Here is a 25,992-nt window from a genome sequence, read left to right as displayed (position 1 = left end):
AGGGAGCCAAGATGAGCAGGAGTATAGCATACACAGCATATAAAGCGTTAAAATCCCCACACATGGAGGTTATTAGTTGGCTATGTGCACAGACATTATGTACAGCAACATAGGTACACATTGTTATACTATGGAAGAACGAGACAAAGTGGGCGGGGCTATCAACAAAACCAGCCAATGCCGTGAGTTTAGCAGTGCCCTGTACTTTATTAAGCTCAGATTTATTCTCCCGTTCTGAAGCCCGCGGAGCGGCGAGAGCCCTGCTGAGTGAGAAACGGCGTCCGCGTCTGTACAGAGGGTCACCTCAGGCCGGCGTCGGACTCCCACCATCAGAGCCCCGGGTTATATTTCACACGTACATCCAGGCCCCCTGTCCTAGCCCTGCTTTTATTAACTTTGCACTGAGGCCGGCATTTTCCAGCTACGACGCTCGTTTCATTGTGAATGATACAGGAGGAGAAATGAGAAATGTGATGAATGAACTTTCCTTTCTTTTCATAAGTCTGCAAATAAGAAGCCCCCTGCTACTACTCCCACTGCACACTGAGAGAGTACGACAACAGTGCGCCCACACACACACACACACACACACACACACATATGTGCACACGCACACATTCATTTTAAATTTGATTGTAACCATAAAAAACACCCTTCCCATCCATCCATGCATTAAAAGATTAGCCATTGACCTGGAATGGCCCAGTAAAAAATATCTCAGCTAACAGCCAGACCCAGGAGAACAGCATCCATATTTTTTCATTCAAAATGGCCTTTAATTGAGTCACATGCAATGTACCAGGAAACACATACTTTAATATATTTACAACCCCCAGCTTCGCAATTCACATTACCAACTGTTTACCATTAGTGACGTGTTTATCCATCTGTAGCCCAGAGTACCAGCCCCACAGGGATGAGCAGAGTGTAGAGAAGGCCAACTGGACCTCCATGCTCGCACCCTGCGCCTCCTCTCCTCCACAGCACCTACCTACCCCACTGCACCTCCTCTCGCACATTACACCTGCTCTCTCACAGCATCTCAAACCCAAGCTCACCCGACCCAGCTGACATGGCCTCTCAACTCTGCCCAGGTCTCCTGGATGGAGGGTTTTTATATACATGACATTTATGAATTACACCAATGTCCATATTTTAGATTCAAAAGGGAAAAAGGGAAAACTGGCAAAAGGTTAATTCAGAATTACAGACGTCTCACACTGCAGCAGTGTGAGAGGATTTTCAGGTTTGGGCAGCTGGGTGTGACACCATCAAGGCTAATAATGGTCAGAGCATGCCCTGTAGGGCCTCTTCATAACCCTGTTTCTGCAGAATCTGTGTGCAGTGGGTGCACTCTAAATCATCATCAGTGCATTAATGACTTCACTCTGACTCCGTGCCCCAATGGCGTGCCCTCGCTACTGTGGGAATGACCAATTTAACATGAACATCAACATTAACTAAAGGCACCAGAGACACTTTAGCATTCAGGGCCTGCAGGCCCCCACAAGGGCGAGGGAACATTTAATAACCTTAATAAAATGTGGCAAAGGTGATAACATAAGAAACATTATAATGATATAAACTATGATACATGTATTAAATGCTCTTATCCAGAGCAACAAGTGCGTATAAACTGCTTTAGGTGAACATTAGCTAATACCAAGACATCAGGGTCATAAGCCACCATACATGCAATAACTTACCTAGAAGGAGTAATTATGTAAACCTAAGTTAGTTGCCATAGTAAGTCCAAGAGGGAGCCTGAAAATGTTGTGCTTCAAGTAGCAAATGGGTTTGAAGATGTTTTAGACATTGCATAGGTGCGACTAGTAAAACCGTGATAGTTGTTGAGCATTAAAACAGGTGCAGTTCAAAACAAGAAATATTGGATTTCCCTAACCATATCCCACGTAAATCACACCAGTAAACACATCTCCTCATAAAGAACAAGAGAGAAACAAGAGAGAGAGTAAAAGAAAAAAAGAAAAAAACCTTGTTAATTGAGGAGCGAGAAGGAGACTTGTGAGCTTGCTGAGAACTTCCCGGAGTAGTTATGTAGGACCTTGTAATTAAAAAGGCAAAATAATTTCCCCCAAAAGTCCAGATCTCATGGTCTGAGATATACGTAACTTTACACTTGAGATATAAATATGGAATACGCTACAAATTACACATGCCTAAAGATTATCTCCACAAGGAGCTTTAATCTGGATGTGAATGAATTGAAAGAGACAGGATATCCTACGCAATTAAATGTCTAATTGAAATATATACACCAATTACAATTTGGTTAAACATGTTCAAATCAATAATCAAATCAATTGCACAATATGGCAGCAAAGTGTAGAGTTTGCTTACAAAGCAAGAGTTTTGCAAATTGGGACAAACTCCCAACTGAAACACTGCAGGCAACATTCTATATAAATTATCCTCTATACAGAAAAAAACACAAAACAATGCATGCAGGGCAGAATTAAACCCAAATCCCCGACTCATTAAAATACAGCAAAATACAGCAATTAAATTCCGGAGACACTTAAAAACAGAGATGCCCCTCTCATTCCATTAAAAGGGCCTGCAGTGCCAAGAGCTGAGTCTGTGAAAGAGTCCCCTGACTCAGCTGGTTCTGAGGATCAGGGCACTAACCCCCACTAACAGCATGCAGCCTGAAGGCAGCACCATCCCAACGCAACCATTCAGGGTCAGACAAATTAGAGCACCACACAAATAAAATGGGTATGTGTACAGATTGGTAAATTGTGCTAATCCAGTACTGGTATTGTTAGGGGAGATGAATGACCGATCGTAAGCACATTTCAACAACCATGCCAGGTTGTTAGTTTAAGCTCATCAAAACCAATTTAACATTACATTACACTACATTACATTATTGGCATTTGGCAGACGCTCTTATCCAGAGCGACGTACAGTTGATTAGACTAAGCAGGAGACAATCCTCCCCTGGAGCAATGCAGGGTTAAGGGCCTTGTTCAAGGGCCCAACGGCTGTGTGGATCTTATTGTGGCTACACCGGGGATTGAACCGCCGACCTTGTGGGTCCCAGTCATGTACCTTAACCACTACGCTACAGGCTGTCAATGATATAAGACGTCATTGAGATATAAAAATAGCTGTAAAGGAACTCATCTTTTGGAAGGATGGGGCCTTCATTGTGGCCTGGAGGAGTCACCACGTAAACCCGAAGGTAGTGGGAACAGGCTCTCATTGGCCCAGGCCAGGGTGATAGGTACTCCAGTGCGACCCTGTTCATGTTAAGTGTGGAAGGGTGGAGAATAGCATGACGATTAATTAGGTCATTGTCTGTAATTCACTGCAGGGAGGTTTAATCTGTAATTAACAACCCCCCCCCCCTTCTTAGCTGGAGGGAAATTGAAATTGGGTCAAAGGTTAATTACACCTTTGGCCTTGAACCAGTGAAGCAAGGCAGTACATCAGGCTCAGACTGAGCTAATGGAGCTGTAAAGAGTGCGCTCAGACAAGCCATCAAACCCCCATGAGTCAGTGCTCCCTTTAGACCCTGAAGCCCCCTCACTCTGGGCTCCTGGGTATGGAGCCCTGCCCGGAAACATCCATTTCTTCTGTATTCTGTCCACACAGGTGGAGACTGACTCCGATTACACCACGATTCAGGCATTACAGCACCATGCCTCTGCTGTTCCTTCCCTACAAACCTGAGTAACCTAATGCACCATCCCTGTAAACCAGGGACGCTATCCTACACCTTCACCATTATTAGAACTACAACCTCTGTTCATTTATAAAGCAATTATACCATGGACAGAATCAGAGATCCATGGGTGTTCTTGGGTGAGGGTTTAGTGTCTTATTTAGTTATACTCCACTATCAAAGTTATTTTTGTTTAATGGTACAATAGGTAATTTTGGACTTCTAACGGTCAAGAGAGGAATAGCAGCAACAAACACCTTCAAACCACAACACTGTTTATCCCTTCCCCTTCTCTGTAAACGCGCTGATGCTGAAACGCCATTGGCTGTGGCAATTAGAACCAATTTTCAACCAATGAGCTTGAATTATTGTGCAGTTATACAATGTTTTGGTACAGAGTGTCGGGCCAAGTACTATAAACACGTTAGTGAGCTTTTTTCAATGATAGGAAGGGATTTACAATGGTCTTGTAACAATGTTTTAATGCAAAATCTTACCTATTCTACCTTTAAAGCATGAATAGAATAAGCTGAATAATTTCTTTTTTGAATGCATTCTGCTGGCATAGGTAAGGGAGGTACATAACAGGCAGTCTCTTGAATGTACGCTCGTTCATGCAAATATTTAATCATCCAATCACATGGCAGCAACTAAATGCATACAAGCATGCAAACATGGTCAAGTGGCTCAGCTGTTTTTCAGACCAAATGTCAAGTCAAGTGACTTTGAGCTGTATTTTTGTTTTTAGAAAGCAAATCATTCTTAATCTGAATGCTGTGTTCTGCCAGAAAGAAATACACTTCCCCTGCTAATCCTGTAATGAGCAACATAGAGGTCCTGACGGAACACAAGGGAACACAACAGAACTGTGCACTGCATGGCTTCACTGCTCCAGTTCACTACACCGGAGTTAAACAGTACAGAAGAGTCTTTATGGGTGATCGATCAAGGGATTCTGATCATTTTCTGGAGATTTTCTGCTTCGTCTCCAGTCATGATGCAGAGGTAGAGTGAGCAGGAGGATCTGAGAAACCCTCATATGGCTATTGTCGTCTGTGTGGGGAATCTGATTTTAGGATATCTAGATTGTGTGGAAAATATGAGTTTACGAGAGCTGGTTTGGAGACTGATTTTAGGAGATCTGGTTTGAAGTCTGATTTTAGGTGAGGTGGATTGTGCCAGCAATCTGATTTTTGCAGAGGTGGATTGTGTGGGGAATTAGATTTTATGAGAGCTGGTTTTGAATCGATTTTATGAGAGGTGGTTTGTGTGGGGAATCTCTTGCATGGCAGTTGCTGTACATATTTCCCAGAGTACCTCAGTGCTTCTAGAGAAGATCTAAAAATAAAACAGGCATGACACAATGATAGATCAGAGCTGAAATGTGAGGTCTGATTGTACCTTCCCCTTTCCCCCCGCCATATACACCAGAGGGGAGTGAGCCCATTCACATGCATGAACACACCACACACACACATACACATGCATGAACACACCACACACACATACACATGCATGAACACACCACACACACACATACACATGCATGAACACACCACACACACACATACACACACACACATACATATGCATGAACACACCACACACACATATACACATGCATGAACACACCACACACACACATACACATGCATGAACACACCACACACACACACACACACACACACATACACATGCATGAACACACCACACACACACATACACATGCATGAACACACCACACACATACACACATACACATGCATGAACACACCACACACACACATACACATGCATGAACACACCACACACACGCATACACATGCATGAACACACCACACACATACACATGCATGAACACACCACACACACACACATACACATGCATGAACACACCACACACACGTACACACAGGTTCATGTTTACTTCCAGAGTTTGGTCCCTTCCCCAGGACTCATTCCACCAACCACCCCCCCCCCCCCCCCCTTCCCCCCAGACATGCTGCATTCTTTCCCTCCCTCTCTGTCCCTTTCTGTGTCTCACTCTCTTCCTCCATCACTTTCTCTCACTCTTTCTAACTCTCTCTTTCGGCTAAGGTAAAGGGGCAGTGTGGAAATGCTGAGGGAAGGTTAGGTTTAGGGTTTGGTAGAGAAATTTGCATAGCATAGCACAGCTACAGCACATGTATTGCAAGCAACATCTACAGCACAGCCAGACAGCACAGCATAAGTACGGCACAGTATGAATACAGCACAGCTATAGCTACATCGCAGCTATTGCAAAGTACAGCGGGAACTCAGCCCATTCCATTAAAGCACAGCTACAAGTACAACTTTCAGCCCTGCTGAAAAAACTGTGTCGACAACCTAGGTTTTGACACAGCTGTTAGCTGGTTAACCAGTTCAGACCAGTTCAGAGCAGCTCCCAGCTTGACATGGTAGCTGGTCGACCAGCTACAAGGCTCAGACAAGCTACCAGCACTTGCTGGTTGACCAGCTCATACCCAGCTAGACCAGCTATATGACCAGCTTGGCCATGCTGGTTGACCAGCTCATGACCAGCTCATACCCAATTAGATCAGCTGATGACCAGCTTGAAAATTGAGCATAGGTGGATTTTACAGCAGGGACCACAGCAAAGTACAGCATAGTCCAGCTACAGCACAACTGGACAGCACTGCACAGTATAAAAATAGCACAGCTACAGCAGGGCACAGAGGGCGACAGAAAGAGAAAGAGAGAGTACGAGAGAGAGAGAGAGAGAGAGAGAGAGGAGAGATAGAGTGTCTCAGTAGAAATGGTGTTGCACTATACTGGGGTCGCTGGGTATGAACATACCGGGTCCCTCATAATTACCAGCGACTGCCAAGACTCTCCACACTACCACAGGGGACCGTGCTACACCCCTCCTCTCTCGCTCCCTCCCTCCTTCCTAGAAGCAGCACTGCTTCCAGTCTTTTAAGTCACTTTTTTCCACAGACCACAGACTGTCATTCCTTGGAAATATAAATGAATGTACCCGCTGACACAGATAATGTAAAGGTTTAAGATACTTCACATTTCAGATTGTGGTGTCCATTTCAGCTTCAAAGACATCTTTGGCCACCGCTCGCTTCAGTTTTTATTTCTTACTTGCTAACTACTAACTAATAACCTAAAGATAAAGTTGCTATCCACAGTTCCTATCATTTACATGTAAACTTTGCAACAAAATGTTTTGTACTCAGCTCACTAATAAAGCTACAAAGTACGCCATAAAATCGAAGACCGAACTTCAACTGAGCTGTGTCCAAAATTCCATAAGACCAAGCTGGTCTGTGGCTCATCAAAGCAGGTCTCTAACTCGAGCTCTGGCCTGCAGAAGCAGCACTGCTTCCAGTCTTTTCAGCAGGGCCTCACTGCTCTTCTGGAGCAGGCCACTTTCCTATTCCTCTCCCCCAACCTGGGCCTGTGCCCCAGGGCAGTGTGCGAGCACAGCAGGGCAGCTTGTCACGGCTGGCTGAATGACTTTGAAGGAGAAATATACCAAAAACTGGATGTTTTTTGTTTTTGCACCATTCTCTGCAAACTCTAGAGACTAGTGTGCGTGAAAATCCCAGGAGATCAGCAGTTTCTGAGATATTTAAACCACCCTGTCTGGCACCAACAATCACATTTCTTCCCCATTCTGACATTTGGTCTGAAAAACAGCTGAACCCCTTGACCATATCTGCATGCATTTAGTTGGTGCCACATGATTGGCTGATTGGGTATTTGCATTAACAAGCTGGTGTACAGACCTACCTAATAAAGTGCTCACTGAGTGTATGTATCATATGATAAATGTGCATTGCCATTCATTGACAACTGGGTATAATCTTTGAGATTCAAAATTGATAAAATCTACAGTAGGACCTCAGAGATGCATAACCTTTGGGGATTGAGTGGTTCAGAAAATATTAACAACTTTGAAACTGAAGGTGGGGGAGGGGATCCCATAAGTGGGCTGTGTATCGCACACCAGCAATGCAGTTAACCAAGAAATATGCACTTTTACAATAAATACATGTTTTTGAGGGGGGATGTACTAGGAGTGAGCTAGAATATATACATCCATACTCCCAATTATGAAAATATTGTGTTCCACACATTCAACTGCAGAAGCAACTGCATTAAACCTAAACCTTAAACTGTTTGCCATTAATTGAACGTGCCCTCTCTGTAAAGTAGAACAAATTATATTCTTTGGGTTCCATTTTAAATTCTCCAGATCCAGATTAAATTCTTCCATGTCTGGAGTTGACTTATCTAGTTTATAAAATGACTCCAGCATCTGGCAGTGGAAACGCTGTATGCTGAAACCTCCTCCTTCCCGTGCAGCATTACGTCTACTAACAATGAGGCCTCTGTTCCAGGAGCAGCTCTCCGCTGGGCACAAAGACCCAAAGACTGGCCACCGATCTCTTCAAACTAAGAGCAAGTGGAGAAAATCATAGAAAATTAGGGGTGGTCTTGCATAATAAAGAACAATCTTCATTTCTCTCTGTCCTACTTTTTTATGGCCAGTTCTGGTTCAGAGAGCACCGAGGCATGATGGGTATACTGTCTTTTTTTCAGGAAATTCATGTAGAGAGCCACCCCCTAGAAACAGCTACTGTGGCACACAGGGAAGTGATTTGAGAGTGATTTATGCCTCAGCTAGTCAAGCCACAAACCTGAAACAGCTTTGAGAATTTGTCACTTTTTCCCAAAAGAAATGACAGTCATTCCTTGGAAATATAAATGAATGTACCCGCTGACACAGATAATGTAAATACACAGGTTTAAGATACTTCACATTTCAGATTGTGGTGCCCATTTCAGCTTCAAAGACATCTTTGGCCACCACTCGCTTTTATTTCTTACTTGCTAACTACTAACTAATAACCTAAAGATAAAGTTCCTATCCACAGTTTCTATCATTTACATGTAAACTTCGCAACAAAATGTTTTGTGCTCAGCTCACAGCTACAACGTAGGCCTACAGCATAAAATCGAAGACTGAACTTCAACTGAAAAGACAATGTCCAAAATTGCAGACCAAGCTCTCTAACTCGAAAAAGACGGTCAAAGTTGATTTAGCTGGTAGAGTAAGCAGGTGACTATCTAGACTGGTCAGCTGGTGAACAGCTGGTTGACCAACTAAAAGTGTCAAAAACACCAGAAACTATCTTCACCAGCATAGGCTAAATGTTAATAGTTTATTTTTTATCAATTTAGATGGAATTTTCACCAGGGTGGTCTCACTGGAAAGCCATGTCTGAGCTGACTAGCTTATCTACACTTACATTTCATCAAAACAGCTGACTAGATAACTTGTTCGTTTTTGCTAAGTGTAGCTAGCTAGCCCATCACACATACCAACATTCATTGTATGGCTACATAGCTGTTACCAGAAAGTTAGCCTCCTTTGTTACTTGTTACAATTGGCATCTTCTGCCTATCCACAGAAAGCCCTAGCTAGGGACAGCCATTTCTGCTTTTCAATTAATCTAATAGAATACACGCCATTTATGTCCCATGTTATCTAGGCTACGGCTGGCTAGCTACCTAGCTACACAGTGTTTCATGAGTCCTCTTAAATTAAAACCACTTTGCAGAGTTCCATAACATATTTTCCATAACAGCCTGCCAGGCCTTTTATAGTTAACCTCCAATATCAGTATATATATATATATATATATATATATATATATATATATATATATATATATATATATATATATATACATATTAAATAGAAAAAGAAAAAGTCGTTACTCGAAATTCGAGGGTGTAAGAGAAGTTCAGCTCTTTATTTGTGGTTCCAGGTAGTGTGTACATTCTCCTGAGCTTTCTCCAATTTTACACACTCCTTATTGGGAATGACACAGTTTATGTCAGTATCTGAACAATGGAAACTATCGGAAAGGAAATGCTTCATCCTTTGTGACAAAGCACTCCTTTAGATATGATAATGTCTATTGACAGGTTTCCTGGTTAGGCCAAAGACAAATGGTTGTCGGCACCTAGACCCCAAATCAAGTCCAGGAATGGAAATTTAAATAGAGTGGGGAAAACAGGGTGATTGTGGGGACATGCATTTGAAGGTGTAGGAATAGGAGCAGAACTTAAGTGTAAGTTTTAACTCATTATATCTTGAAAACACCTGCTTAGTGAGGGAACCATAAGGCGACCAGAGCTGGCAGACCGGAGTGGTCCTGCTGGGGAGTAGGGAGTGATTAAGGATAGGATGTAAGGTGGGGCAGTCCCCTTAGCAGCCTGAAATGCCAACACTAGGGCCTTGAAGCAGATGCGTGCGGCAATAGGAAGCCAGTGGAGGCCAATGAGGAGTGGGGTGACATGAGCCGACCTGGGCTGACTGGTGATCAGGCGGGCTGCAGCATTCTGGACCAGCTAGAGAGGCTTGATAGCACAAGCTGGGAGACCGGCTAGGAGGGAGTTGCAGTAATCCAGGCGGGAAATGACGAGCGCCTGGACTAGGAGATGGAGACGAGAGGGTGGAGGTAGACAGGTGGCGTAGGTTCCACCCACAGGTGACAGTGGATGGTGGGAGAGATGGATGGGTGTTGGAGGAGAGTGGAAGAGAAAAAGAGATGAAGGAGTGGTCAGATATATGGAGTGGTGCTAGAGAGAAGTACATATATTCTGGACATGGATCACTCGTATACAGTACCTAGATTTAAATGATTTAAGACACATTTATTTAATTTTAAGACACAGCAAGCGCACAGATACAGACACTCACTGAATGTTCGGCTGCCAGCCACACTCGTTGCCACGGAAACCACAGGAGACAGGTTCACATCTTCCTTCAGGTTCCTGGGCAAATTTTAATTTATCCATAGCTTCTCGCTTACTCATAAACATACAGGCACATTCACACACAAACACACAGCACTGGTTACACATGCACACACACAAAAAATGTACATGTGCATGTGTGTGTGCATGTGTTTGGGGCGATGTGGCTCAGGTAGTAAGAGCAGTCGTCTGGCAGTCGGAGGGTTTACCGGTTTGATCCCCCGCCCGGGCTGTGTCGAAGTGTCCGTGAGCAAGACACCTAACCCCCAAATGCTCCTGATGAGCTGGTGGGCACCTTGCATGGCAGCCAATCGTTGTCGGTGTGTGAGTGTGTGTATGAATGGGTGAATGAGAAGCATCAATTGTACAGCGCTTTGGATAAAGGCGCTATATAAATGCCAACCATTTACTATTTGTTTGCTTGTATGTGCGATCACACACACAGACAAACATCACATCTAGAGAGCTAGAACATATTCTCACAGTTGCTCCTGCTCTGCCATATATAATGCCCACATAACTGGAAAAGCAAGCAACTTGCTCGCTGTCAAAAGTCGAAGACGACAAAAACTGCTCAAGCTGGGTTTTGAAACAGCTGGTAGCTGGTTGACCAGATCATACCAGCTCCCAGCTCGACAGGGTTTGACCAGCTTAAGCTATGTTTTTAAACAGCTGGTAGCTACCAGCACTAGCTGGTTGGATTTTACAGCCGGACACAGCAGAGCCGGCCCCTTCCCTGGGCCCTGAGAGCGTAGCACTGCACAGCTAGCCCTTTCGACTAACATGCCACACGGCCACCTGTACTGTACACAAAGGCGAATGGTATCTGAGCTTCAGAGAATGTCCCAGAGGAAACCATTTAGCCCTGGTGGCTGATGGCGGCTGATGGCGGCTGACAGCAGCAGGGAAACAAACACATCTGCCCGTTTCCGAGGTTAGTGCTGACAGTCCAATACCACTGCTGCAGGGTTTTACCTGAGCAGGAAGCACTATTGATTGCACTGAGCCGGCAAAAATGTGTGTGTGTGTGTGTGAGAGAGAGAGAGAGAGAGAGAGAGAGAGAGAGCGAGAGAGAGAGAGAGAGAGAGAGAGAGAGAGAGAGAGAGAGAGCGAGAGAGAGAGAGAGAGAGTGTGTGGTTTGGGTGCTGAGATTCGGGATTAGGATAGGGGCATGGTGTTGTACGGCCCCTCAAACAAGTGAACAATTACCATGCACATTAAATATGTTTAGACCACTCTAGAAGAATATAATTTGAAAGGAGTGTACCATGAAAAGGGTGCGTGTTTGCATGGGCTAGAAAATCACATCTCAGAGATGGAGATGAAGGTCAGAAAAATGACACACATGTGCATAAACAGTGGTGTACCTCAGCCTCTCTGAGGCCAGACTCTACCATGACATCACATAATTCCATTCAATCTTTCCTTCAATTTTGTGCTGGCGTCCTCAGTAGAGATTTGTGGTTGGCAACCTTTAGCCTCCCCTGTCTGGTATAAGCCAGCACTGGTTTCCCTGCCTGGCCAATGGGCCCACAGGCTCTCTGAAAAGGCACCCCACTGGGTGTCCATTACGTGTCGAAAATTCCTCTCATTCTGTTCCTAAGGTGGCATCAGCTACATACATTGTGAACAGGAAAGTGTTTTTACTGTTGTCAGGGGGACCACTAAAGAAACAGTTCCAGTGTTTTTAGTCACAAACAGAAGTGTAGGGATTGAATCCGCCATGGCCGGAGCTAGAATGGGGTCTTGTAATCCAATGCTTAGAAGAAAGGGCCTGCTGTTCTTTTGATAATTCACTAATGTAGCAGCGCGGACTGCCAGAACACAGCGCCTGCACCCTCTCCTTCATCCGCTTCAGCAGTGGGTCTCAGGACATCATGTTCCATCAGCAGATCATCTGTCCCCTCTTAGCTACATTCATCATGTTGTATTCAACCAACCATAAACACATCCATGTTCAATCCAATCCCCTTCAGGTCTGAATGAAATTCTTTTTTTCTTTTTTTTTCTTTTCTTTTTTTTGGGTAAATAGCTGACATGAGGAAGAGTCACAGATTTGATCCAGGTGGGAATTTGTTTTCAGACAGACATAGACTCAGAAAATACCCTGACAGCTCCGTCCTTTACCCTGACTAAATCATTTTATTATTTTTAACAGAAACGTCAGCATTTTTGGGGGACTCTCCTCGCAGTTATACAGCTGATGTTCACTAAGGGGTAGAACCCCTCTACAACGATGGTGGAGGAAACTAACAAGTTGCAGATGTCATCATTGAAGCCAACCGAAAGGTTTCCACAAGTTAGCCAGATTGTACTCTGCTGGGAAACTAAATATGCACTGACTCATCTTAATTTATTTTCTAAGCAGAATGTAGTCATTTAGTGAAATGATTGTGAGATCAAGATTGAAAGCAAGCAATCCAGCTAGCTAGGTAACTGTTGGCTGATCCCTGGGCCGGTGGGTTAGACGCTGTTAGCTGGGGATTATGGAGTATAATAATATAATCTAACTCAGTACAGTTCCCGAGGGGCAGATCCGTTCTTAAAGGCCAGACTGTTTTTTATTTATTTCAATGGACGTCTGCCCTTCCAAATTCATCCAGGCAGAACCATCTCTACCCTTGCAGGCTGGCAGGATGCCATTTCAAGGCACTGGGACAAACACAGGGCAGTCTCTATGCAGGTTCTCCCAGGAGAAACTGCCAGGATAAAGGGAAAGTTCCCTTTCTGGGATTTCTTTTTTCTTTTCTTTTTTTCAGTTTTAGTATATGTTTTCAATTGGCCCAGACAGTTTTCATATAGGAATGAAACCCCAGGAAATGAATTATCACTGTAACTGAAAGCAGCAGAAACATGATGTAGAGAGGGAGGAGAAACAGCTCAGCTCCTCACTAATGGTCTGTCACCAGCACAGCTGCACAGTCACCAACACATTTACACTCACACAGTGTGCACACAACTCCGTAATACACACACACACACACACTTCACACATAAACACACACACACACACACTCACTTCACACATAAACACACACACACACACAGGCAAACACGGACACACACTTCACACATAAACACACACACACACACACACACACACAGGTACACGCACACGCACAGTTCACAAACACACACACACACACACACACACAGGCACACGCGCACACACTTCACACATAAACACACACACACACAGGCACACGCACACTTCACAAACACACACACACACAGGCACACGCGCACACACACTTCACACATAAACACACACACACACACACACAGGCGCACACACACACACTTTACACATAAACACACACACACACACACACACACACAGGTACACGCACATGCACACTTCGCAAACACACACACACACACACACACACACACACACACAAACAGTGTACACATATAACTCACCTACATGCACACAAATCCACATACAATACAACTGCATTCAGGGACTTTATTCCTGCCACCTCACTCTTAAAGCCATACACAGGATTAATACACATTATTCAGTTACACACTGGATTACAATGCAGGCACTATTACTATAATGCGCACACTGTTAAGCGAACACCATTAGTATACCCATAATGCACTAATGTATTATACATACAATGTATTAATACACTAACTTTTTATACACACATTACATGACATTTATTATTGATGTACAGTAAGTGAAAATCATAACCAGGGACAAACTATACAAGTGACTCGTACAAGTACTATATAAACATTGTATTATGTACATACACCTCTCTTTGTCCAGCTCAAGAGCTGATATCAGTTATTTTTTCCTCAGGTTTCTGGAATGTTCTGTAACAGACATGAGCACTCATTTACTCAATGGATGAATGTTGACTGCATAGCTGGGCTGCATTTTTTTCTCTGCTGTTTTCTCATTCTAAAAAACCCACCCACCTGGGCGGAGTCACCTGCAGACTCACATCGGCAACTCTGTGAATTCACCACGACCTCATCACTGCCCAATCAACCCCATGTGAGGTTATCATTACCTCATCACTATCCAATCAACCCCATGTGCGGTTAACACGGCCTCATCGCTGACCAATCAATCCCGTGAGATCATAACTGCTCAATGAACTCCACACTGAGGCACTGAGGGTCATCACTTGTTTTCAGGGACAGTTATGAAGCTCTTCCCGCTGTGAGGAACATACAGAGTAGCCACAGTGACTGGCCCATCGCTCTGGGGAGTACAGTGAACACGCGTGTGCGTTTGGCTCTGCCACCGTCCTGCAGAGCCTGCAGATCTCAGCGCATCACAGAGAAACAAATAATCATTGGTGCCTGAACCTCAGATAGAGGTCAGCCACTTCCACACCGCCAGAGTCATGTGTCTGTCCTCAAGGGAGGGGCGAGAGATGCTGGGCAGCACAGTCCCTGAGACCATCTCTGCCGCGTGAAGCCATCTTTAACAACCGAAACAACCAGAGACCATCACTGCAGCGTGAAGCCATCTTTAACAACCAAAACAACCAGAGACTATCTCTGCAGCGTGAAGCCATCTTTAACAACCAAAACAACCAGAGACCATCTCTGCAGCGTGAAGCCATCTTTAACAACCAAAACACAACTGAGACCATCTCTGCAGTGTGAAGCCATCTTTAACAACCAAAACACAACTGAGACCATCACTGCAGCGTGAAGCCATCTTTAACAACCAAAACACACATGAGACCATCACTGCAGTGTGAAGCCATCTTTAACAACCAAAACACAACTGAGACCATCACTGCAGCGTGAAGCCATCTTTAACAACCAAAACACACATGAGACCATCACTGCAGTGTGAAGCCATCTTTAACAACCAAAACACAACTGAGACCATCTCTGCAGCGTGAAGCTATCTTTAACAACCAAAACAACCAGAGACCATCTCTGCAGCGTGAAGCCATCTTTAACAACCAAAACAACCAGAGACCATCTCTGCAGCGTGAAGCCATCTTTAACAACCAAAACAACCAGAGACCATCTCTGCAGCGTGAAGCCATCTTTAACAACCAAAACACAACCGTTCCACGTAGGAACAGTGTCTCCCGAAAAGCAACCATTCCACTTAGGACCAGTGTCAATCACGACTGGAACACAACCATTCCCCTTAGGAACAATGTCTATCACAACCAAAACGCAACCATTCCACTTAGGAACAATGTCTATCACAACCGAAACGCAACCATTCCACTTAGGAACGCACACTTTTATATATAATGCGCACACTGTTAAGCGAACACCATTGGTATACCCATAATGCACTAATATGCACATGTATCATACATACAATGTATTAATACACTAACTTTTTATATACACAACCATTCCACTTAGGAACAGTGTCTCTCATGACCAGAACACAACCATTCCACTTAGGAACGATGTCTATCACAACCGAAACGCAACCATTCTACTTACTAACAATGTGTTTCACAACCAAAAAACAACTAGTCCATTCACAAACCGTGTTTAACAGACACAGTTCCTAAGTGGAATGGTTATGTCTCCATCACGTCCATAATGTCCCCTATAGGAAGCGTTCTGTTCACAAGCACAGCTATAAATCACCCCCTCAGGGACTGTCAAATTCACAAGCACAGCTACTGTATATTATTCTCTTATAGGTCAGGTACATCATAACCATTACGAATCATCACAGCTCAGTTACAGCACATGCACTGCATTCAGTACAACTGTATGATTAGTACTATGCTGCAACATACACTCTAAGGAAGATTCAATTAAAATCTATAAAAAAACACTCATTAAGTTGAATATGGCCATAAAAGAGCAGATCTTTGCTATTTTATCATTTAGGAAATATTGAACTCAAAACGGTGGACTCCCCTTGGTCTAATGGACAGGGCCACTGCAGACAGGTTGGCTCAGGATGTCCCAGCATCAATAACAGAGGAACATCCTGGACCGCTCAGCAGTGTGCAGTGCATGCATTTCAATTAAATTCACTCATTATGCTGGAGTCAGCCTGAACCACCATAATCCAGCCAGTGGGGTTAAACTAAAACTCTTCCAAAGGGGAGAAAAACAAACGCTCAGTAACGAGGCAAACCTCATGGGGAAAAAAATCTTGGGATGAATCTGGATGTAGAAGGGGGTCCCGTCCTCTGCTGCCCAGCCCAGGGTCAATATTTAAAGACAGACTAAATGGTCATTGAGAAGTAATGCGGAACCAATCGGAACAAATTCAAAAGAGGGTGGGCAGATTATAGCCTGAAGTATTAAATTAGCTGGAAAAATAGAAAGTCCAAGCAAAGCATTGTATATTACATTACATGTCATTTGGCTTTTATACAAAGCGACATACAGTTGATTAGACTAAGCAGGAGACAATCCTCCCCTGGAGCAATGCAGGGTTAAGGGCCTTGCTCAAGGGCCCAATGGCTGTGCGGATCTTATTGTGGCTACACCGGGGATTAAGCCACCGACCTTGTGATGCATATTACTTATCAATGTAATGCAGATGGTAATATGCATGTCAGGAGGAAGTCATTAGCAGCAGTGTACAGTGGGTAATTGTGACAGTAAGGTGTGTCGAATAAAAACACTGCAGAGAATAAATTAATAATAATAATAATAATAATAATAACAACAATAATAGTAATCCAGGGCAGCATGGATGGTGCAGTGGGTAGCACTGCCGCCTCACAGCAAGGAGGTCCTGGGTTCGAATGCCCGTCGGCCGGGGCCTCTCTGTGTGGAGTTTGCATGTTCTCCCCGTGTTTGCGTGGGTTTCCTCCGGGTACTCCGGTTTCCTCACACAGTCCAAAGACATGCAGGTTAGGCTGATTGGAGAGTCTAAATTGCTCGTAGGTATGAGTGTGTGAGTGAATGGTGTGTGTGCCCTTCGATGGACTGGCGACCTGTCCAGGGTGTATTCCTTTCGCCCAATGTATGCTGGGATAGGCTCCAGCCCCCCTGCGACCCTGTTCAGGATAAGCGGGTTAAGATAATGGATGGATGGATGGATGGATGGATAATAATCCAGCAAATGCAGCACACTAGCCCAGGTTCCTGCATGTGGAGCAGAATAATCATAATAATCAGACCCAATAACCACCTGCCCCGATCATCATCATCATCATCATCATTAGACACACACACAGGCACGCACACACACAATGCAATGGACATTAAGCATGTAAAAGCACTTATTTGGTAAACATCCAAAGCACAGTCTCTGTGGGGGTGTTTACATTGCAGCGGGAGCTGGTTCTGCACCCATGCGGAGTGTGTAAATATGTGCTGATGTGGTGCTAAAACACCAAGCTCAGCACCAGCTTACCACGCCAAAGAAACTCGCACAAATTAAATTATAAGAACGGCAGAGAAACTCACACTCTGAACACTGCTGAACACAAACGTTCGAGAGGCAGCGTTTCTCTGTGAATGGTGCCATGGTCACATTCACCAAACTGCTTTCCCTCAGAGTCTGAAACAAACTGCTCAGGAACTGCTTTTGTCATCATGTGTGGGACAGACACATGCAACACACACACACACACACACACACACACACACACACACACACAAACTCAGAACATTTTTCTGTTTCTGTGCATATGCATCAGGTCCATTTTTGGCCAATGTACACAGTAATATACAGTACAAACAACAATACAGATACATGTACTTAGTCAAGGAATGCTTACAGTGCTACATCTTCAGCTGGACACAGTTAGTTGCCTTCTATGAAGACATGCAGCTCTGCAGAATGCACTAATGTTACAATGCTGGATGTATACATTTAATAGTAATCCCCCCACAGCCCCCCACTCTGACAACAAAGGACTTTGAGCCCCTTCCCCCATCTCCAGCCCCCTGCCTGGAGGGTGGGTGTGTGTGTGTGTGTGTGTGTGTGTGAGTGTGTGCATGCATGTGTGCATGCATATTTATGTACAGTACCATGTGTCTGTATATGTGCACACAGATACACATAAGATACCGCACATATACATGTGTGCACACATAGTTGCCTACTGCACACACACACACACACAGTCCATCATAGATATTATAGAAAATGCTGACAATGTTTCAACAATGCTTGTTAACTAATTAACATAGAAACACTTCAGATTACATGGCAATTCTGCATTTCATAAAATAGACATTTGCATTACTAACATTTAAGCAGAGATCATGAGAGCACCGAACATCATCTAGTTGAAGCTAGGACAAAGCTAGCTTTGGTTCCAGTGTTTACTAGCTAGCTCACTTGCTAATCATGTTTCTAACATTTCTTTCTATGGAGTAAAACCGCAGTTAATGCAAGTAACGTTTTTGTGTATTATGAACACATTTTTTTTTTTTTGAGGATCATCAGCATCTCCTAATGCTGTCCAGCTAGCTGGTCACCTTAATAGAGCTGTAGTTTTGCACTTTAGACATGTTTGTTTTCCTTATGAGCGTGGTGACAGTTCCATGTCAAAGTAAATCTGATCAGTTCCAGTTTTTTTAAATACAGGAAATATACAGACATGCCAGGTCTGACAACCCATCACCAGGTGCTGCGAGCTGTAGAAACTGAGAGCAGAATCACATCAGTGTTTTGTGTAAAGGGTCCATTGACTTTTCAAGGTTGGATCCATTAGAGAAAATACCTTTTACTGAAATCTTTCAGAATGCATTTGTGTAGAAGGCTCTCCACACATCCAGTTTTTAAAGAAGATTTAGCTCATCGAAGAAGTGCACAGAATAGTCAGGCTCATGCTCAATGGGGACGAATAATAAAATGAAAATAAAATGGGAATATCTCTCTCTGGCTCTGTCTCTCTCTCTTCTCTCTCTCTCTCTCTCTCCCTCTCCTCTCTCTCTGTCTCTCCTCTCTCTCTCTCCTCTCTCTCCCCTCTCTCTGTCTCTGTCTCTCCTCTCTCTCACTCTCTCTCTCCCCTCTCTCTCTGTCTCTCCTCTCTCTCTCTGTCTCTGTCTCTCCTCTCTCTCTGTCTCTCTCTGTCTCTCCTCTCTCTCTCTCTCTCTCTCTCTCTCTGTCTCTCCTCTCTCTCTCTCTCTCTCTCTCTCTCTGCATTGAAAGGGCAGTGGACAGAGCCTGGCATCGCTGCACACATTCTGATTTGTGACAGCCTTCACAAATGGATGCAGACAGTGACTCCATGGCAACTGTTCATCGCACTCTCTTTCTTTCTTTCTTTCTTTCTTTCTTTCTTTCACTCTCTCTCTTTATCCGTTTAGCTGGGAAGTTTTCTCCCACAGAGGCTGCTCCTGCAAGCTTGGGGGAAATTTCACAAGTCTTTATGTCCAGTACCTACACTGCCAGTGACTGGAGGTGGGCTGTAAGAGAGGAAGGGCTGAATATTACATCACCTCACCAAGCATCTGGCTATAGGACACAATGTATATACTGCACACATTGATCTGATGACTTCTGTTGTGTTATAAGAGAGAAATGGTGGCAGACCAGGGTGTACCCTTACCTACAGCACACTCATACAGGTGTGTGCCTAGTATTCTCCTCCATTTACCTGGGCACCTTGGTCACAGACAGGCATGGGCACCAGCTCTCCCTCAGTTAGCCTACTTACAGCCACACAGCTCAGATATTTCACATCCAGATTTAATTTGGGTTAATATATCACCTAGTTTCCTGCACTCACTTCCTGAAAGTGTACCAATGTTCTGAGCGGGTGATTATTATCCATTGTGGGATGTTAAGGCATCCCAGGCACTGTGACCTGCAGACCTACAGAAAAGGCCAATAGTCAACCTGCTTCCTTTAATTTCTCTAACAAGGTGTGTCACACATTTCCATCCAAATTCGGTTTGAAATTCGGAAGGGAGGCTGTTCAGCAGTGGGCCTCGGCCACATGAAACTGCTCCTGAGGATGAGGAGGGAGACAGAGCCTTCCCCATGAAGGCCCTGCTATGTGGGCCATAGAGACATGGAGATGTTACCCCTGCGTTAACACAAGGCCACAAACTCCAAACGCAAGGTAGCTAGCTAATTACCTTAGCAGTGCACATTAGTTTTACATCCATGCCTAAATAAAGCTGAACATAATGCTTCAGGTTTTGAATGGATGCAGGATATATACAGGCTAAACCCAATGCCATGCCTGACTAGCCATAGCCAGATGTTTACGAGCTGGAATAACTGAGACAAGAATCATCAAGACCCTGCTTCTGTCATGGGTCCAGTGAGTTGTCATAGTTGAGCCCATTGGGGAAAATGTACTTTGAAGACATACAATGCATTTGTGTAGAAGGGCCCCCCCCACACAGACACGGTTTTTTGAGATGGCGTTACCCGTGCACTAGGCCATTAAAACCCACAAGGCCAGAAACATCAGTGAGCCCCATACCCATATTCAGCTCTAACCTGGTCAGGAACGATCACCCGCCAACCCAACCCCCAACCCAACCCCCAACACAACCCCCAACACAACCCTGCCCTTGCTTTTGTCGTTTCAGTTCATTTGATCTCATTTTACATCTTGGCCCAGCGTTCCTCCTGCTAGTCTCGCTAAACACGCGGTTAACACACCGAAGGGAACCTTACTCACGTTTTATAGTTTTTGTTTCCCAGGTGCATGTCTTAAGGCAATGAATTCCTAGGATCTGCTGCATTTATACGTGTGAATTAGGCCTGCTGTCTGTGGCTCTACGGGACTCTGGACCAGGGCTATTGTGACGTGACGTGTGCAGTGCGGGTGTCAGCTCGGAAGCCGCAGGTTACCGTCGCGTCCTGACTCCTGACTCTTTCCAGACATACACCACACTGCTGCTGTCTGTGGTCTCTCTCTCCACTCTGTCATGAATACAAATGAGCATTTAAACCCAGGAGATCGCGTCTGCCCCTCCCCCCATCTCCATAAGCCAGCCTGATAAACCGCAGAATGCATTTCCAATCTGTCGTCAGGAGGTCACCCAGGCAGGCAGAGTTTTCACACCCAGGCACATTTAAAAAGTTATTAGTCCACGGACAACAGGCAAAGTATCAAACATTACGGACAGAAAACGCTGCATTACTTACATATCACTGTTCATTTTGCCAAACAGATTTCCCAAGGTAACAAGAATATAATGAAACAATCACAACCAGGCATTTCATAACCTTGCATTAACTAAACTGTCATCTAAGTAAATGCATTGTCAAGGGCCTTTTGTGTTTTCGGTAGAGAGGGTTTACAGGCGTAATTTATGCATTAGATATTTGACAACTCTGAAGAATAAAGCCATTTATCCTCTCGGAACACTCTGGTCCCCAACAAAAAGATTTTTTTTTAATCAATAATATTTAGAAAAATCTAATTTCACTGTTGATTTATTACTGCAAACTACCAAACTGATTTTCCTCATATTGTCATATTGTCCAGGATGATCATTTCAAAGAGGCCCTTTTCTGAGAGAAGAGCTGAGGCTCTGCATACCCCTGAGAGCGCATTGCTACACACGGCGCAAGACTCACAGGAAAGGTAAATATTTACACAAAAAGAGCATTCCAGCAACTGATTTATTTCAGCTAATACATTTGCATATTGTGTCATGAAGATGAAAGAAATTAGCCTAGAGAAATAGACCAATATCCTGCGCTAAAAATCTTTATATGTATTTATATGTACAATAAATAATGTTAATAGTCATGGTAACATGATTAGGATAATTCTGATTATAAATAATACTATTACAAATAGCAATAATAAATAACAATAATTATATCTACATTTTTAACAATTATAATATTAATGCAGTTTGTCAGGGGGGACTGTGTGGTGATTTCTTGAGACAGAAATATTTATATAAATACGCTTAGTATAAAGTATATAATAATATAAATACGTGTGATATTGGGCTGGGGGTGGCTGATACAGTCAGACAGTGTGTTCCAGTGCATGGATGGGCTCCATCTAATGTGGACCGTGCCAAGCAGACTGCAGCCAACAAGCCCACAGGCCATGCACCATCGACTTTAGCATCGCCCAGGGAAGGGAAAGCTTCACATGGGCAGGACTACAGCGTCTCATCGTGGGCCAGCAACCCCTGCTGGTCGACTGGGCAACTGCAAACCCGCCCGTCGGTGCGGGTGAGGTACCTTCCTGTGACTGAAGTCCGTGCGACTGCGATGTGATTAGAAGAGGCAGGGGCACCGTTTCAAATTATTAGCCGAGATTGTGTCTATGACTTCTGATAAATGTGACTGGGAGACCAATTGAGATGAGAAAGAATGATTGGGTGTAGACTATTGAAAAATTGTGGTGAGAGTGCCTGAGAAACAGCTACAGACTAGAGAGAGAAGGAAGAAAGTAAAGATGATGTGACTACCACACGTATAGACTCATGTCACTTTTTAAATGTATTTTATTTTGAAGACACATTGTTTAAGCATCATGAATCTTCAGCTGCACCCAGTTTAAAATTCTATTACAGCTAATGATTTATCTCAATGAGTTATCTCTATGAACTATCAATCAATCTTGTTTTGAATGTCTGCATGAAGAAAACAGCTTAATTGTTTGTATTACATTGATGAAATGTTTGTATAACATGATATACAGGTTGATATACCATACATATTAACTATGAACTTACAGACCATAACTATTCAAATTCACTCGTCGCTTTAGCTAGCCTTGTGAAAGCTAGAATGAGCCTCAAACAAGCTTAACCCATCCATAATAAGTACAGTTAAGTGAAGGTGGGGTGACCACATGTCAGCTGTGATCTATCATTTCAGAAAGCAGGGGGGCTGGTCTGACTCTGACTACGTTACCCTGGCAACAAAAAAGGCAAAATGGCATATTGAACAGGATACAACGGATACTTAATTCAAACACAGATTTCTGAAATTAAATGATACAAATTCTCAAAGTGAATGAGAATGAGACCACTGGTCCATTCCATTCAAGCATTACATATCTCAATGTGACTTTGGAAGGTTTGTTTTATTTATCAGATCTACGGTTAAACCACGTTGCCATATTACCACTGACTCCAACTGGTCTAGAATGCTGTTGCCCAGCTGGTCTTTAACCAAGCAAATTTCACACAAGCTACTCACCCTCTCCCCCAGCGAAACTGGAGCAGTCCCATCTCTTCTGAATACCCAGCAGCCACTCCTTGCAGCCATAGCAATTCTCTGCACCCGTCCACCGATGATGGACCAACCTTCCCAAATCATCTCTATAGCTTCAGTGGTGTCTGATTGCCTAAATGCATATTTGTATGTCGTTTTGATATGCAAAAAATGTCTGCCAAATTACAAACTTGTGCAAATTAATTTTGTATGTGTACCAGTTCTGCGAAATAGGCAGCATTTACAGTTTACATATTGCCAATTTTATGAAGGAACAGGTCCTGAATTATGGCAGTAGGTAGGCTAGAAAACACAGTCAAGCTGGCAACATCTGGTTATCCTGCAACTACCACTCCTCACTACTGCTCGGAAGTAAACATCTCACAAACAGACCCTTACATCCTGATTTCATTGCATTTTCTGTAATACAATTAGCCTGCAGGTATTGTGGGAAATGTAGTCACACAGCTGTAGCCCAGGCCAGCAGGTATTGTGGGAAATGCAGTCACACAGCTGTCGCCCAGGCCAGCAGGTATTGTGGGAAATGTAGCCACACCACTGTACTGTGGGCACTAGGTGAAAGAACAGCAGTGATGGCATGTGAAGGCTAAAGCTGTGCACTTACTTTCCCAGAGTCGTGAGTGGGTGTCACATCAGCCCATATGGATGCTGAGTAACATTCTTCTAATTGTCAGAATTAGCTTTGAAATCCATAATGGAGTTACTGCGTTCATCACCTGTCCCATCTTTTGCACAGTAATGGCATGACTGCACAAGGAACTGACTCCGAACGGGACGTCCCGATCTTAGAGTTAGGGTGAGTCTAGAAACCGGGGTTGGGTATGTTCACAAAAGCATAGTATACACTGGAAAACTACATTCATAGCTATGCATTTACTGTAGAATATGTTACTCCTGGGCAAACCACATCAGTCCCACTGATCAATAAATGATGAAAGCCTCTCTCGGTAAAATATTCCCACCCGTCTCGTACATGTGTGAGAAACACAGAGTGAGAGGGTATCCTCAGACCCCTCACATGGGAGGGGGAGACGAACAGAGAAGAAAGGATAAGAAGAGGAATAAAATCAAGCTGCAGACACACAGGAATCGCTGCAGTTGTTTTATTGGCTGTATGAAACCTGTCTCTCTTCCATTGCTACACCAACAAACCTCCCCCCCCCCCCCCCCCCAGCCCCCAGGAAGAATGGATTCTTTCCCCCCAAAATCGCACATGACACCAGAGCAGAGGTACCCAGAAACAGTCCAGCTATGCCACAGTCACATATGAACACATTCTTCACAGCCTCCCCACTAGCTTTTGCTCAGTCAGTTGAGGGGTGAGAGGGAGGGGGGAGGGGGGGGGGGGTAAAATTCTGGCATGGGGGGCATTCCATTTTAGACTGAAAGCCACACTTTCCACTTTCCAGTGACATTTTGCAAATCACAACCACTGTTTCCTCACAGCCGCTCAGCCCAGCAGACTCACGACAGCCCAGCCAAACCACCAGAAAATCACCAGCTCACTTCAGCCCACAGCACAAGAGATTTTTAGGTGACAATAGATTCCTTACCTCCGCTGTCTCTCTCTCTGCCTCTGCCACGCTTAATCTGGCTTTCTCTCTCTCTCACAGACGCACAGCATCTATGGACTCATTTTCCCTTTCTCTCTCAGTATTCCCTCTCTCTCCTCTCTCTTTCTCCTTTTCCCCCTGTTCCTTTTGTTGCTCTGGAGGAAAGTGTACACATCCACACAAAGGCCGTCTCCCTGCAATCGCCGGTCCCCACAGCTTCGGGACACTAGGACAACATCAAAGCGACTTGGGGGGAACACTTGAGGGGCCTATTGTCTGCTCCAGTCTGATCCGTTTTTCTTGCGGCTCCCCCTCCCGGTTCGTCGCACTTGGTACGGCCCAGGCATTCACCCAAGTAGCTTTCACACATGGGGGGGGAGCTTGTCTCAAGCAATTGCTGACAAGCCACAAACAAGACAGCCTCGAGACCCACTCCTTTCCTTCTCTCCCTCCTTCTCCCCTTCAGAATGAGAGAGCCCCCAATTCTGACATGCACACATAAATAGCTGCAGCAAGCAACGGAGGCTGTGGGCTGACTGTCACTCTAATGATGGAAAAACGATGCACTGATTCTGCATTTCTCCCAGGACACACGTACATGCAGCGGTATGCACAAAGTTTAGGCACCCCTGGTCAAATTACATGTTTAGGTGAATCTCTGACTGAAAAGAGGGGAACACGATCTTGGCAGAGTACAACTTAAACATGACATATTTCTGCAAATTCTAATGCACAATTACTATTTATGTGCTGAATTTAGCAGTTTAAAAAATATATATAATATTGAAAATATGGCATGTATAAAAGTTTAGGCACCCTTCCAGTTGATC

At 44.2% G+C, this 25,992-nt stretch overlaps 1 protein-coding gene across 1 annotated transcript in view; it reads right to left on the bottom strand.

Moving 5' to 3' along the window:
* The window catches only part of LOC133116173 (B-cell CLL/lymphoma 9 protein-like), a 60,938-nt gene extending 35,578 nt beyond the window's left edge, over positions 1-25,360 (bottom strand). The window contains exon 1 of the mRNA XM_061225455.1: positions 25,163-25,360. The gene's annotated coding sequence lies outside the window, so the exon portion shown is untranslated. The remainder of the gene's footprint in view (positions 1-25,162) is intronic.
* Positions 25,361-25,992: the final 632 nt, after the last annotated feature.

Source organism: Conger conger, chromosome 17 (assembly GCF_963514075.1).
Source record: "Conger conger chromosome 17, fConCon1.1, whole genome shotgun sequence".
NCBI lineage: Eukaryota > Metazoa > Chordata > Actinopteri > Anguilliformes > Congridae > Conger > Conger conger.
The sequence above is the reverse complement of the archived record's forward strand: the minus strand, read 5'-3'. Positions and strand labels throughout refer to the sequence as shown.